This window comes from Podarcis erhardii (assembly GCF_964252035.2).
Source record: "Podarcis erhardii genome assembly, chromosome: 4".
In the NCBI taxonomy this organism is placed as follows: Eukaryota; Metazoa; Chordata; class Lepidosauria; order Squamata; family Lacertidae; genus Podarcis; species Podarcis erhardii.
In genome coordinates, this window is record NC_138508.1 from 106,460,393 (window position 1) to 106,477,216 (window position 16,824).

Here is a 16,824-nt window from a genome sequence, read left to right on the forward strand (position 1 = left end):
ATTATCCCATCAGCAACTCCATTCCCTTATTTCCCAAAAGTTTTTTACTAATTCCATTCCTTTTCTTACTCTAATGTCTCTGAAAACCAATATTTTTAAGTCCATGTCAATCTAACATTCTTTAATCTTGTAATATTTATTAAGATAGTCCTTAAATTTCTTCCAATCTTCTTCCACTGTCTCTTTCCCCTGGTCTCGGATTCTGCCCGTCATCTCTGCGAGTCCCATGTAGTCTGTCATCTTCATCTGCCATTCTTCCAGAGTGGGTAGATCTGATGTCTTCCAATACTTTGCAATAAGGATCCTTGCTGCTGTTGTGGCATACAAAAACAAAGTTCTGTCCTTCTTTAACACCACATGGCTTACCATACCCAGGAGAAAGGCCTCTGGTTTCTTCAGGAAAGTGTATTTAAACATCTTTTTCATTTCATTATATATCATTTCCCAGAAAGCCTTAATCCTTGGGCATGTCCACCAGAGGTGAAAGAATGAGCCTTCATTTTCTTTACACTTCCAACATTTGTTATCTGACAAGTGGTAAATTTTTGCAAGCTTGACTGGGGTCATGTACCACCTATAGATCATTTTCATAATGTTTTCTGTCAAGGCGTTACACGCCGTAAATTTCATGCCGGTGGTCCACAACCTTTCCCAGTCAGCAAACATAATGTTATGACCAATATCTTGCGCCCACTTAATCATAGCTGATTTAACTGTTTCATCCTGCGTATTCCATTTCAACAGCAAGTTATACATTTTTGATAAATTTTTAGTATTGGATTCTAACAATTCTGTTTCCAATTTCGATTTCTCCACCTGGAAGCCAATTTTCTTATCCATCTTGTAAACCTCCATTATTTGGTAATAGTGGAGCCAATCTCTCACTTTATCCTTTAATTTCTCAAAACTCTGCAGTTTGAAGTTACTACCCTCCTGTTCTAAAATTTCCCAATATTTCGGCCATATACACTCCATATTGAGTTTTTTCACAGCTTTTGCCTCCATTGGTGAAAGCCACCTTGGAGTTTTGCTCTCCAGTAGGTCTTTATATCTGATCCAAACATTGTACAAAGAATCTTCCATTCTTTGGCAAGGTGATTGAGCGAGTGGTTACTGAACAACTCCAGGCACGCCTGGAAGAAGCGGACCATTTGGATCCCTTCCAGTCAGCATTCAGGTCTCATCATGGGACTGAAACTGCCTTGGTCGCACTGGTTGATGATCTCCGGCGGGCTAGGGACAAAGGTGAGAGCTGTTTCCTAGTTCTGCTGGATCTCTCAGCGGCTTTTGACACCATCGACTATAACATCTTTCTGGACTGCCTAGAGGGGCTGGGAGCTGGGGGCACTGTTATATAGTGGTTCTGCTCCTTCCTCCTGGGCTGTGTTCAGAAAGTTGTGGTGGGGGATGAGTGTTCAGACCCCTGGGCTCTCACTTGTGGGGTGCCTTGGGGTTCCGTCCCCTCCCCCATGCTTTTCAACATCTACATGCAGCCACTGGGAGAGATCATCAGGTGGTTTGGGCTGGGTATTCATCAGTATGCGGATGATACCCAGCTCTACCTCTCTTTTAAATTGGAACCGGTGAAGGCAGTGAAGGTCCTGTGTGAGTGTCTGGATGTGGTTGGAGGATGGATGGCGGCTAACAAATTGAGGGAGAATCCTGACAAGACAGAAGTACTGTTTTCGGGGGACAGGAGGCGGGCAGGTGTGGAAGACTCCCTGGTCCTGAATGGGGTAATTGTGCCCCTGAAGAACCAGGTGCGCAGCCTGGGAAGTCATTCTGGACTCACAGCTGTCCATGGAGGCGCAGGTTAATTCTGTGTCCAGGGCATCTGGTATGCAGGCTGAGACTCTATCTGCCCGCGGACTGTCTTGCCAGAATGGTGCATGCTCTGGTTATCTCTGGCTTGGACTACTGCAATGCACTCTATGTGGGGCTACCTTTGAAGGTGACTCGGAAACTACAATTAATCCAGAATGCGGCAGCTAGACGGGTGACTGGGAGCGGCCGCCGAGACCATATAACACCAGTCTTGAAAGACCTACCATGGCTCCTAGTACGTTTCCGAGCACAATTCAAAGTGTTGGTGCTGACCTTTAAAGCCCTAAACAACCTCGGTCCAGTATACCTGAAGGAGTGTCTCCACCTCCATCGTTCTGCCCGGACACTGAGGTCCAGCTCCGAGGGCCTTCTGGTGGTTCCCTCGCTGCAAGAAGCCAAGTTACAGGGAACCAGGCAGAGGGCCTTCTTGGTGGTGGCGCCCGCCCTGTGGAATGCCCTCCCACCAGATGTCAAAGAGAAAAATAACTTCCAAACTTTTGTTGCTGTTTAGTCGTGTCCGACTCTTCGTGACCCCATGGACCAGAGCACGACAGGCACTCCTGTCTTCCACTGCCTCCCGCAGTTTGGTCAGACTCATGTTTGTAGCTTCGAGAACACTGTCCAACCATCTCATCCTCTGTCGTCCCCTTCTCCTTGTGCCCTCCATCTTTCCCAACATCAGGGTCTTTTCCAGGGAGTCTTCTCTTCTCATGAGGTGGCCAAAGTATTGGAGCTTCAGCTTCATGATCTGTCCTTCCAGTGAGCACTCAGGGCTAATTAAGAATGGATAGGTTTGATCTTCTTGCAGTCCATGGGACTCTCAAGAGTCTCCTCCAGCACCATAATTCAAAAGCATAAATTCTTCGGCGATCAGCTTTCTTTATGGTCCAGCTCTCACTTCCATACATCACCACTGGGAAAACCATGGCTTTAACTATATGGACCTTTGTTGGCAAGGTGATGTCTCTGCTTTTTAAGATGCTGTCTAGGTTTGCCATCGCCTTTCTCCCAAGCAGCAGGCATCTTTTAATTTCGTGACTGCTGTCACCATCTGCAGTGATCATGGAACCCAAGAAAGTAAAATCTCTCACTGCCTCCATTTCTTCCCCTTCTATTTGCCAGGAGGTGATGGGCCCAGTGGCCATGATCTTCATTTTTTTGATGTTGAGCTTCAGACCATATTTTGCGCTCTCCTTTTTCACCCTCATTAAAAGGTTCTTTAATTCCTCCTCACTTTCTGCTATCAAGGTTGTGTCACCTGCATATCTGAGGTTGTTGATATTTCTTCCAGCGATCTTAATTCTGGCCTGGGATTCATCCAGCCCAGTCTTTCGCATGATGAATTCTGCATATAAGTTAAATAAGCAGGGAGACAATATGCAGCCTTGTCGTACTCCTTTCCCAATTTTGAACCAATCAGTTGTTCCATATCCAGTTCTAACTGTAGCTTCTTGTCCCACATAGAGATTTCTCAGGAGACAGAGGAGGTGATCAGGCACTCCCATTTCTTTAAGAACTTGCCATAGTTTGCTGTGGTCGACACAGTCAAAGGCTTTTGCATAGTCAATGAAGCAGAAGTAGATGTCTTTCTGAAACTCTCTAGCTTTCTCCCTAATCCAGCGCATGTTTGCAATTTGGTCTCTGGTTCCTCTGCCCCTTCGAAATCCACCTTGCACCAAACTTTTAGAAGACAGCTAAAGGCAGCCTTATTTAAGGAAGCTTTTAATGTTTAATAGGTTATTGTATTTTAGTGTTTTGTTGGAAGCCGCCCAGAGTGGCTGGGGGGTATAAATGATAAATTATTATTATTATTATTATTATCATCATTATTATTATCATCCCCTAGGTTCAATGCCCAGTGTTTGTGGGGTGTGTGTGTGAGAGAGATAGAGACCTAACTTTGGCAAAGGCTGTGCTGTGTGGGCTGGCAGCCCACCCCCTTTCTGAAAAAGATCCTCCACAAGGAGATCAACGAGAAAGCCTCATGGGGACCACCTTCTCCTTGTCCTTGCCAGTACACTCTTCATCTGGAAAGTGCCCTCTGATAGCGAAGCTGACAGAGGCATTATTCACAGCTCAGCCTTTCTCGGAACTCACCCCAAGAAAATGGATAAGACTTTAATATATTCAAATATACACCAAGCTTCCCATTTGCAGCCCACCCACTCCCCTTCAAAACCAATTTGTTCTTCATGCTGTGTACTTTCCAGAAGGCTCCACAAGAATTGTGAGGCAGCCTGTTACTTCACTGTAGCCATCAGCCAGTCAGTATTCCCCGACTTCTAATATCACCATGTTTAACAAAGAAAAAAAGAAAAAAGGCACCAGCAGGAGTTTTCCACCCTAAGGACATCCCTTTGTTCAGGGAACAGCTTGTTGCTGTTGCAGAAGAAACTAGATGTGGGCAGTCTCTTTGCTACCACGTGCTCACAGACTCCACTTTGCCAGAAAAATGTGGGGAAATAGAACTTGAGATTCATTTAGTTCTGAAGATGGATATCATGCATTAGGTTTCTTCAAGGACCATTAGCTGTTAGAAGGTGACCATTTGGCAGCAGAGTCAACACTGTGTCTGTTTCCTGGACATTCAATAAATCTCAGTGTTTGGTCCCTCAGAAGAGAAAATAAAGAGCACACTCAGAGTTTGGGAAGAATGGATGAAGCACCCCAGTTTGTAAGCCTTTTTAAAACACCTAAACACAAAGGCCAATCCACAATTCCTTGCTATCCTCAGTGTTACCCCACCATTCCAAAGGTTTTCTGAATGTTTGATTCCTCCTACTAGAATGAGTGAATCTACCAGTTTCAATTTTCTCAGTTTCTAATTTCCAAGTCTTCAACTCAATTCTCCATGTTTCCACATTACTTGTGATTGTTGTTGTTATTATTATTATTAATAATAATTTTAAAAGTCCTCATGAAATTCAGTGCACATTTCCCCTAATGTAAACATTTTTGTGTGCCATTTTGCTTATTACACACATTTTTGCAAAACAATTCCCCCCTAAATTGAATCATAGAATCATAGAGTTGGAAGGAATCTACTCCAACCCCCTGCATTGCAGGAAGAGGCAGCTGTCCTGTACAGGGATCGAACCTGCAACCTTGATGTTATCAGCACCATGGTCTAACCACCTGAGCTAATATGTGAATTTTATTCATCTTTTACTGTGGTATATGCATTTTTGTATATGGCAAAAATCAGAGAACTGCAAATTTTGAAGGCTGGTACATTTTATTTCATGTGCTGTCTTAGAAAGTGAGGATTAGCTAAGTTCACCTTTGAATACAAACTGAATCAAATTTATTTCCCATTCCTAAATTCTTGTAGAACTCCGTTTCAGTCCTCTTATATTTAGCAAATTTTCCCCACCCTCACACTTATTTTTCTTCCTTCTTTGGGGTATTCTAAGAGTCCCCCATCATGTTAGCAGCATGGAACAGGAATGACAATTTCAGTGCTGGGGAAACAGTGTGTGAGTGAGCTTAGTGGGACAGAAGAATGCCTGTCAAAGGCTCTCAAAACAAAATGGCTTTGAACTCCAAGGGAAGCAGCCTTATATAGACCTTGAGGAGATTTCACCCCTCCCATATCCAAGAATCTCCTGAGGTCTCTGCTGACTCTACAGAGAGGAGGAGCAATGTACTGCTCTCTACTTAATTAGTCAAGTGAGTGAGTCAGTCTCTGTGTGAGAGAGAGAGTCAGTCAGTGTGTCGGAGAGAGAGTGCAAGAGATCGTGTTTAGTGATAAGATTGCTGCTAAGAGCAGCTGCAGGCACTCAGAGTATAGCATTGATTTATGCTTAGAATTTGTAGCTCTGTATATAGTTTTGTATTATAGCTGTAGCAATAGAATAAAAGGAAGATATTCTACAGAGCTGCTCTCCGAGTGGTTTATACTCTGCAAGACTCTGCAAAACGCTGCTGCGCAACGACTGTATTATTGAGACAGTGAATCCGGTGCTCTCAGCTCCAAGCTGTGAGTCCACAGCACTGTGACCTGTTCCTGTGGGAAAGGAGGTCTCTGGCAGTGCTACCCAGCTCGCCTAGCCCAGTCGGGGCTGTAGTGCATGAGTCCAGTTGGCGCACTGGATCAAGGGCGATGCTGACAGACCTTCCCCTTCCCTCTTCAGCAAGGGCTTTTTCCCATGAGCACATCACACAGAGATGTGTTTTGCTGCAATGGATGGTCCACAGCACTGCCAGGCAAAGGCGTCCCACGCTTATTATGAGACTTCTAGAAAAATAGCATTGAATAAAACTATATACCATATTTTTCGATCTATTGGACGCACCGGATCATAGGAGGGGAGAACAGGGGGGGGGGGTTCTTGTTCTCCCCCTCTAAGTCAAGGTGCGTTCTGTGCGTTCAATGGGTTCCCGCTGGGCTCTGGAGGCTTTGGGTTCCTTTCGACCTGCTCTTTGAGGCTGGAGGGGGGGAGCGCTGCTTTCCCCCACCGCCAGCCTCCAAACCAGGTCGGGTTTGGAGGCTGCTATCCGCAAGCCTTGGGAGCCCGGCGGGAACTCTATTTTTTTTTTTAAAGAATATTTATTAAGGTTTTACAAAGTCATAAATACAAAAATACATAGTAAAACAAAAAAAGGAAAAAAAACTCTCATACAGAAATACAAAATAGAGAAAACAAGAAACATAGAAGAAGAAAAAGAAGTTAAAACAAATCCATTTCTTATAACTTTAAACTCATTAGCTTGTTTCTTTGACCTCCTCACACCTCCCCTTTTTGTATTCCCATTAATATAATCAAATCAGCAAATCCTTACCCTCTTTCATTTATCTTAACTCTATATCTTAACATATTATAACTCTATATTTTCACCCATTATCAATTCATTTTTGCGTACTCTTTTTAACTTTGTTGCTAATGCCACTTATTTTCAATCCAACATCATTTTAACATTCATTAATTTTACAGTGTTTCTGCAGGTAGTCTTTAAATTTCTTCCAATCTTCTTCCACCAGCTCTTCTCCCAGGTCTCGGATTCTGCCAGTCATTTCTGCTAATTCCATATAGTCCATCATCTTCATCTGCCATTCTTCCAGAGTGGGTAGATCTTGTGTCTTCCAATACTTTGCAATAAGTATTCTTGCTGCCGTTGTTGCATACATAAAGAAAGTTCTATCCTTCTTTGGCACCAATTGGCCGACCATGGCCAGGAGAAAGTCCTCTGGTTTCTTCAAGAAGGTATACTTAAATACCTTTTTCATTTCATTATAAATCATCTCCCAGAAAGCCTTAATCTTTGGGCACGTCCACCAAAGGTGAAAGAATGTACCTTCAGTCTCTTTACATTTCCAACATTTATTATTGGGCAAATGATAAATTTTTGCAAGCTTGACTGGGGTCATGTACCACCTGTAAATCATTTTCATGATATTCTCTCTCAAGGTATTACATGCCGTAAATTTCAAACCGGTGGTCCATAACTGTTCCCAGTCAGCAAACATCCTGTGCCCACTTAATCATAACAGACTTCACCATTTCATTCTGAGTGTTCCATTTCAGCAGCAAGTTATACATCTTTGACAAAATCTTGGTTTTGGGTTCTAACAATTCTGTTTCTAATTTCGATTTTTCCACCTGGAATCCAATTTTCTTGTCCAATTTATAAGCCTCCATTATCTGATAATAATGAAGCCAGTCTTGCACTTTGTTTTTTAGTTTCTCAAAACTCTGCAATTTCAATTTGTCTCCCTCTTGTTCCAAAATTTCCCGATATTTTGGCCATTTGGACTCCATATTGAGTCTTTTAAAAGCTTTCGCTTCCATTGGTGACAACCACCTTGGGGTTTTATTTTCCAGTAAGTCTTTGTATCTTATCCAAACATTGAACAATGCTTTCCTGACAATATAGTTTTTAAATGCTTTATGTACTTTAACCTTGTCGTACAACAAATATGCATGCCACCCAAAAGCATTATTGAAACCTTCTAAGTCCAAAATGTCTGTGTTCTCAAGAAGCAGCCAGTCTTTCAACCAGCAGAATGCTGCTGATTCATAGTAAAGTTTAAGGTCTGGCAGGGCAAATCCACCTCTTTCCTTTGCATCAGTTAATATTTTAAATTTTTTTCTGGGCTTCTTGCCCTGCCAGACAAATCTAGAAATATCTCTCTGCCACTTCTTGAAACAGTCCATCTTGTCCAAAATTTGCAATGATTGAAACAGAAATAACATTTTTGGCAATACATTCATCTTTATAGCTGCAATTCGACCCAACAAGGAGAGCTTCAAATTTGACCATATTTCTAAATCTTTTTTCACTTCTGCCTAGCATTTCTCATAATTGTCTTTAAATGGATTTAGGTTCTTAGCAGTTATATTAACCCCTAGATATTTTACTTTCTTTTTTTTTTAAATAATATTTATTAAATTTTTCAATAGAAACATACAAATACAAACAACCATAAGAACAAATACAAACAAAAAACAAGAAGTATAATTTCAAACCTTATTTTCACAACCTGGTTTCCCCGACTTCCTCATACCTCACCGTTTTGTATTCTAGTTTCATTATCCCATCAGCAAATCCATTCCCTTGTTTCCCAAAAGTTTTTTACTAATTCCATTCCTTTTCTTACTCGGCATCTCTGAAAACCACATTTTTTTTTTTTAATAAATATTTATTAAGGTTTTTAAATATAAATGCACACATAATAAACAATCTTACTTCTTTTACAACAATTTCATCACTTCTTTGGACTCCCTCACGTCTCCCGCTCCCATTTACATCGTTAAAAATTTTTTCCAAACAAATTATCAACTTGTTTACAATCTCATGTCCACTCATTCAAATATAATCTAGCACTTCTTCCAAAAAAATTTTATATTTTCTTTAGTCTCACTTATCATCAAATTTAAATCTAGTTTAGTGGTGGCCAGTTTTTTATAATCTAGCATCCTTCTTAACATTCAACCAAATTACAATGTTTTTGTAGATAGATCTTAAATTTCTCCCAGTCTTCCTCCATCTTCTCTTCTCCCAGATCACGGATTCTGCCGGTCATCTCGGCCAGTTGCATATAGTCCATCAGCTGCATCTGCCACTCTTCCAGTGTGGGTAGATCTTGAGTTTTCCAGTTTTTTGCAATAAGAATCCTTGCTGCCGTTGTTGCATACATAAAAAATGTTTGATCCTTCTTTAACACCTTCTGGCCGACAATACCCAGAAGGAAGGCCTCTGGTTTCTTTGTGAAGGTATACTTAAATACCTTTTTCAGCTCATTATATATCATTTCCCAGAAGGCCTTCACCTTAGGGCATGTCCACCAGAGGTGAAAGAATGTTCCTTCATTTTCTCTGCATTTCCAACATTTATTATCAGACGAATGGTATATTTTGGCAAGTTTAACTGGGGTCATGTACCATCTATATATCATTTTCATTACATTTTCCTTCAGAGCATTACATGCGGTGAAGTTCAGCCCAGTGGTCCACAACCTTTCCCAGTCCTCAAACATAATGTTATGCCCAATGTCCTGCGCCCATTTTATCATAGCCGATTTAACCATTTCGTCTTGTGTATTCCATTTTAGCAGCAAGTTATACATTCTAGATAGTACCTTGGTCTTTGGTTCCAACAATTCTGTTTCTAACTTCGATTTCTCCACCTGGAACCCTAACTTTTTGTCATTTTTAAAAACTTCTTTAATCTGAGCATAATGTAACCAGTCTCGCACCTTGTCCTTCATTTTCTCCAAACTCTGCAATTTCCAATTGTCTCCATCTTTTTCTAATATTTCCCAATATTTTGGCCATTTGGCCTCCATATTGGGTCTTTTTCGGGCCTTAGCCTCCAGAGGTGAAAGCCACCTTGGAGTTTTATTTTCCAATAAGTCTTTATATTTTGTCCAGACATTAAACACTGCTTTCCTGACAATATGGTTCTTAAAGGCCTTATTGATCTTAACTTTGTCATACCATAAGTATGCATGCCAACCAAAAGCATTGTTAAAACCTTCCAGGTCCAGTACGTCAGTGTCTTCGAGAAGTAGCCAATCTTTTAGCCAGCAGAAAGCTGCGGCTTCATAGTACAACTTTAAGTCTGGCAGGGCAAAGCCCCCTCTTTCTTTCGCATCTGTTAATATCTTAAACTTAATTCTGGGCTTTTTGCCCTGCCAGACAAATTTAGATATATCTTTCTGCCACTTCCGGAAGCACTCCGTTTTATCCACAATCTGTAATGTTTGAAACAAAAACAACATTTTTGGCAATACATTCATCTTAATAGCAGCAATTCGGCCTAACAAAGAAAGCTTCAATTTTGTCCAACTATCCAAGTCTCTCTTAATTTCAGACCAACATTTTTCATAATTGTCCTTGAATAGACTCAGGTTTTTTGCTGTTATGTTTACCCCTAGGTACTTTACCTTTTTAACCATAGTTAATTCTGTTTCTCTCTGAAACCGTTCTGACTCTATATCTGTCAAATTTTTTCCCAGCACCTTGGTTTTCTGTTTGTTTAATTTAAATCCCGCCACCCGACCAAAGTCCTGAATCAATTGTAATACTCTTTTCGTACTAGATTCTGGCTCCTGCAGGGTCAAAACTAGGTCTAGTCACATGTGTTTCTTGTAAGCAGATAATGTCCAATTGTTCTTTTTTTAGTATATAAAAAATTTTCCTCCTTTTTTCCGGGATGTTACAGCCATTAATGTTCCAACTCAAAAGTTGCAGAGACATCCTGAATAAATCTGGTTATTTTTCAAGGGGTGGTACCTTATTTGAAGGATCTTCAGGGTCCAAGGGTGCAGGTACCTCTGGTGTTTCAGGCCCTGGAAGTTGATCAATTCCTTTGTGAAGGTCCTCTCCGTATACGTTCAGAAATTTATCTCTATCTTCCAATGTTCTGATTTTGATCTTCTTCCCTCTAAAGGTAAAAGATAGTCCTTGAGGAAATTCCCACCTAAAGATGATTGAATTCTTCCTTAGTAATCTTGTCAACTCCAAGTAGTTAGATCTAAGATCTAACAGTTGTTTAGGAATATCCTTGTAGATCTCAATTCTTTTATCCAGAATGTCCAGTGACTTTCCGTAGTGTAGGCCCAGAATCCTGTCCCTTTCCTCCTTTGACCTCAATGTTATCAAACAGTCTCTGGGCTTCTCTTTCTTTATAAGTCTTCCGAGCCTAAAAGCTGAAACAATTTTAAAATCCTTTTCCTCTAGGCTCCAAAATTTGGAGAATTCTTTGGTCAAAAACTCAGCTAGGTTGCCTTCTTCCACTTCTGGTATTGCTCTTATCCTTAAATTGCTCTCCCGGTTCCGCAGTTCAATCATAGATAGATAGGTCTGGTGTTCACCTACTTGTTTGCAGAGTGGTCTTACCTCTTGTTCTAAATTTTCAAGTTTTTGGCTGGTATCTTCAGCCAATTTCCGATTTTCCCCTGCAGCCTCCTTCAATTCTCCAATTGCTTGAGTATTCTGTGCAACTTGTCCAGATAATTTATTTAAACATTCTGTGTTCTGGTCAATTTTATATGTTTGCTCATCGGCCTTCTTGTCCAAAGATTCTACTTTCTTGTCCAAAGATTCTAATTTTTCAAAAATTTTCTCTAGAATAGTAGTGCTTGCCCCTGAGGCCATATCTTCCAATTGTAATTCCTCAGTTTCTCCCTCCCCTGCCCGTGGCAGAGAGGCAGCTTCCTCCTCAGAAGGCAAAGTAGGCACAGATGATCTACGTGCCTGTGAGGCTGCGGTTAAAGTTGTCAAAGTTGTTTGTTTAGTTCTTCCTCTCCTTCTTGCACCACTCATTCCAAGTTATCTAAAAGTCAAGGTCAAGCTGAGTTGTTCCCATGAGAAAGCAGCAGCCCAGATGGTAACAGTCAACAGAGGGCCGGGAAAAGGAAAGTAAAATACGAGTCACTGCTATAAGTCCCAAATCCTCTAGGGGGAGTTTAAAATATTTCAAGGAAGAGATCAATTTCAGTTAAAATAAAGTCAAATTTCTAAAGTCCAAGAACCTTCAATAAAAAATTTTTCAGCAGAGTTAGGGTTTAATACAGCAACAGTGTTTCTGGTGGTGCAAACTGGTAATCCAAATGCCTCAAAGTAGCAAGTTCAGACTCTCTCAGATTGTTTCAAAGTTCAGATTCAAAGTATCCAAACTGCAAACTGCAAACTGACAGCTCAATTTCTCAGGCAGCTCCAGCACCTGGGGTTTTTAGTTAAAATGTAGCTCCAAGAGAAGGAAGATATCCCCATGCAGCTAAAATTTATAAAGTCCAGTACATAAAATTGTTATTCCACTTGAGATAAAGTTCAATGGGTGCTCAGATCAAATAGTTTAAAAGGTCTCTCTTTGCCTCCACTCCTCCAGCTCTTTGCGTTCAAGTTCAACGGGAGCGGAAGACGGACTTCCTGTTTTTCGTCACTCCGCTTTCAGCCAAATTTAATGTTTTAAAGTTCCAAATTGCATACAGTCAATTATTTACTCACGGGTTGTTGTTTTCAAAGCAAAAATTTCAGGAAGAAAGGTCAGCGCTCACTGGCAACAGCTACGCGGCTTCACTCCGCCGATTGCAGAACGACCCTCAGCGCCGCAGCCTCCTCCACGATCCGGAGCCCCTTACGGGGTTCCTTCAACGTTTTGGGGGCCGCTACTGGCGCCCGCCGGGTCCCAGGACCGCAGGCTTCTGCCGCCTGCGGGTTTCCGTTGTGGGTCTCCGCTTTCGCCGTAGCGGACGACTCTTTCTCGAGCGGAGCTCCCTTCCCGGTTAGGAAAGGGCAGCCATTACCCTTCGCGCCGCCTCCGGAAGTCGAAAACCACATTATTTTTAAACCCATGTCAATCTAACATTCATCAATCTTGTAGTATTTATTAAGATAGTCCTTAAATTTCTTCCAATCTTCTTCCACTGTCTCTTTCTCCTGGTCTCGGATTCTGCCCGTCATCTCTGCGAGTCCCATGTAGTCTGTCATTTTCATCTGCCATTCTTCCAGAGTGGGTAAATCTGATGTCTTCCAATACTTTGCAATAAGGATCCTTGCTGCTGTTGTGGCATACAAAAATAAAGTTCTATCCTTCTTTAACACCACATGGCTGACCATACCCAGGAGAAAGGCCTCTGGTTTCTTCAAAAAAGTGTACTTAAACATCTTTTTCATTTCATTATATATCATTTCCCAGAAAGCCTTAATCCTTGGGCACGTCCACCGAGGTGAAAGAATGAGCCTTCATTTTCTTTACACTTCCAACATTTATTATCTGGCAAGTGGTAAATTTTTGCAAGCTTGACTGGGGTCATGTACCACCTATAGATCATTTTCATAATATTTTCTCTCAGGGCATTACATGCCGTAAATTTCATACTGGTGGTCCACAACCTTTCCCAGTCAGCAAACATAAGATATTTTACTTTCTTAGCCAATGTTAAACCTGTCTCCTTCTGAAACCTCTCTTTCTCAGTCGGTGTAAAAATTTTCTCAAACACTTTAGTTTTTGACTTGTTCAGCTTAAATCCTGCCACATGACCAAATTCTTGAATCAATTCTAATACTCTTTTCATACTAGATTCTGGCTCCTGCAACGTCAAAACTAGGTCATCTGCAAAAGCTTTCAATTTGTATTGTTTGGCTCCGACCTGAATACCTTTAATCAAACGGTCCCTCCTAATCATGTTCAGCAAAACCTCCAGGACCGAAATAAAAAGCAATGGGGAAATTGGGCAGCCTTGTTGTGTCCCTTTCTCTATCTTAAATTCCTCTGTCATCACGTTATTGACTATTAACTTAGCCTTTTGTTCTGAGTAAATTGCACTTATACCATTTTCAAACCCTTGACACACCCCCATTCCCTGAAGATTTTTCTTCATAAAACTCCAAGAAATATTGTCAAAGGCTTTTTCCGCATCTATAAAAATTTTTAGAACTGCTTTGGTATTAATATTCACTTGCAACATCTCCAAAATGTTAATTATATTCCTTGTATTGTCAGACAAATGTCTACCAGGGAGAAAGCCAGCTTGGTCCTTATGTATCTCTTCGACTAATACCTTTTTTAATCTATTAGCCAAAATATCAGCAAAGATTTTATAATCCACATTGAGCATGGATATGGGGCGGTAATTCTTAAGTTGTGTCTTTTCAGACTCAGTTTTCGGTATAAGTGTAATGTAAGCTTCCTTCCACGACTCTGGCACCTTTTCCCCCTCCAAAATTTCATTACAAACCTCCTTTAGTGGCTGAATTAACCAGTCTTTCAAGGACCTATAGTATTTGGAGATTATTCCAACCGGCCCTGGAGATTTACCCAACTGCATATTTTGAATGGCACCTTCTAGCTCCTGTTCTGTAATTTTATGGTTCAACATTATCTTATTTTCTTGAGAGATTTTTTGTAATCCATTTGTTCTTAGAAATTGGTCTATATCAGTCTCTTTCTGTGGCCCTTGTGTATATAGTTGTTTAAAGTATCTCTGGAAGCACCTTCTAATCTCCAATGGGTTCTGTATGTTCTTTCCTTCCACATCTAGGTTTGTGATAGTGTTTAATTTCTGTCTTTTTTTCATCTGCCAGGCTAGCAGTTTCCCACATTTATTAGCCGATTCAAATGTCTTTTTTCTCATCTGCTTAAATTTCAAATCCAGAGAAGACCTTCAACAAGTATCTCCTTTGCAGAGTTAACCATTGAAAAGTTACAATGTCTATAAATAGTGCGACTCTCAAGGCAGCAATTCTAGTGGACCTGGCAGTCCGTTCCTAGGAGTTAAATAATTGTCTCTATTTTTGTTCCACAAGTAGAAGAAAAAAGTCACTTTTCCCTCTCCCCCCCTCTCCAGCCTGGGGGGGGGGAATTCTTTTGCTTTGATGTTCGGGTTTGGAGCTTTTAAAACACCACTCTCTAGGTCTTAGCTTAAAGAGTCTTTGCTTTGAACTGTATACAAAAACAGAAGGTGGACTTCCTGTTTACACCTTCCCGCTTCAGTGCCAAATTAATCCTTTTTCTCCTCCTTTAAGTCCCAATTCTTAAACTTCACCTACTCACGGGTTGTTGTTTAGCAGCCGAATTGTCCCAGGAAAAAGGTCAGCGCTCTCCGGCAACAGCTTTTGCGGCTTCACCCCACGGAAAGAGCGATCGACTCTCAGCACCGCGCCAGACTCCCGTTACGCTCCGGAGCCCGTTACGCTCCGGGGGGCGCTACCGGTGCCTGCCGAGTCCCACGGTCACAGGCTTCTTTTGCCTGTGATTTTTGCAAGGGTCTCCGCTTTGCCGTAGCAGACAACCCGATTTCAGCGGAGCTTCTCCCTCCGAGCTAGAAGGAGACCGCCATTGCCGTTGGCGCCGCCTCCAGAAGTCCCCCCGGTGGGAACTCTAAAGCACCGACCTCTCTCGCTCTCCAGGCTTCAGCGAAAGCCTGCATTTGCTCCATAGGACACACACACATTTCCCCTTCATTTTTGGAGGGGAAAAAGTGCGTCCTATAGAGCGAAAAATACGGTAATTTTGTGTAATCATGAACTGGACCTGCGTTGCCAAAAATGTTTGATGTCTTCAGGTAGATTTCACACATCCTTATGCAGGAGCCTTTTATGGTCACAAGTTGGTAGCTTCAGTTTTCTTAGAAAAAATATCATTCACACGGCCCTGTACACCTGAGTTCAAGGACAGGATGGTTTTGTTTTGGGATTTTGACTCTTAAGATTTTCACAAAATCACTTTTTGCACATCTGATTAGAATTTGACAGGTAAAGATGAGAACAACAGTTTAATTGAAAGAACAAATGTGAGCAATGTATTGCAATACATATTTTCTTCCAGCTACCCAGTAGGTGACAATTATGCTGGTACTTGCATCTGAACAACAGAACATCTTCCCTGCATGTCGGCTGCCTGAGCCTAATCAGGCATGAGGCTTCACAGTCATGATGAGATATATGGGACATGCTAAGCAAAGGCATGTAAATTCCATGGGGATCTCTGCATTTCCAAAATAGCAACTGCACACTAATAATATCTGCTCTATTAATTGAGTGCATAGGACACAATCCAGCCATAGTGTAGGAGAAAACATTAGGCTGTGCTTAATTCTTCCACTGGGATCAGCTGCATTTTAACTTCAGCTGCATTTGGCTCATAGGTTTTAACTTGAAATAATAATCTTTTCTTAGTCTCATGGACAGGCAGCTAGGAGCGTGGCCAGATGACAAGGAATGTAGGATTCTTATATTTGTTCTGGAGTCAGAAGTTCAGCAGGTGCAACTTGGCATGCAGGGAAGAGAAAAGATTAATTTGCTTAAATTTCCTCCTCAACCTATTAAATGCAGATCAATATATATTTAGGACACATCTTATCTACATTTTAGATACATTTTGTGTATATATTTCTAGTAGTGCATGAACAACTCTCAATTTAAGGAAATTATCTAATTGAGCTGTTCTACAAATGCTGTTTATGCAAGGTTAGTATACGATAGTGATCAATGGCCTTCATTTATCTCGATTCCTTGTTCTTCCAAATACTATAAAACCAACAACGCAAAACACGTTCCTGAGTCTTTTGAAAGGTACACAAAGGATCACAAAAAACAAATGGATTTTGCTTCAGGACTGAGTTGGCTCTGATTGTCCCCTGGCAGAGCCAGCACTAGAGAAGGAAATGTTTCTCTAGAACTAGAGATAAAGTAGCTAAATCTTGATGTTCTGGAAGGGCTTCCTCCCTGAAAGTAGATTTCAGATGTGTATGGAGATGTGTTCAAAGCAAACAGAGTAAGGATTCCATTTGTGAAATTTAGGCAGGAAATTTGGTATGTTCTCTCTGTATGCTAACAGATGGCAGAAGTTGGTGTGTCTTACCACGGCATCTGAATCCAGCTTGAGGAGGGCAGAGCCAAGCTATGCAAAGCAGATGACAATGCATTAACATCTCTATGCTAGGCAGGATCTTCCCTGTGGGGAATAATGTTTCTATTCTCCACCTGCCGGTGAGTGCAGAGAAGACAACAAGGAAGGAAAGGATATGGGACACGGCTTTCCTTGTTCTCTCTA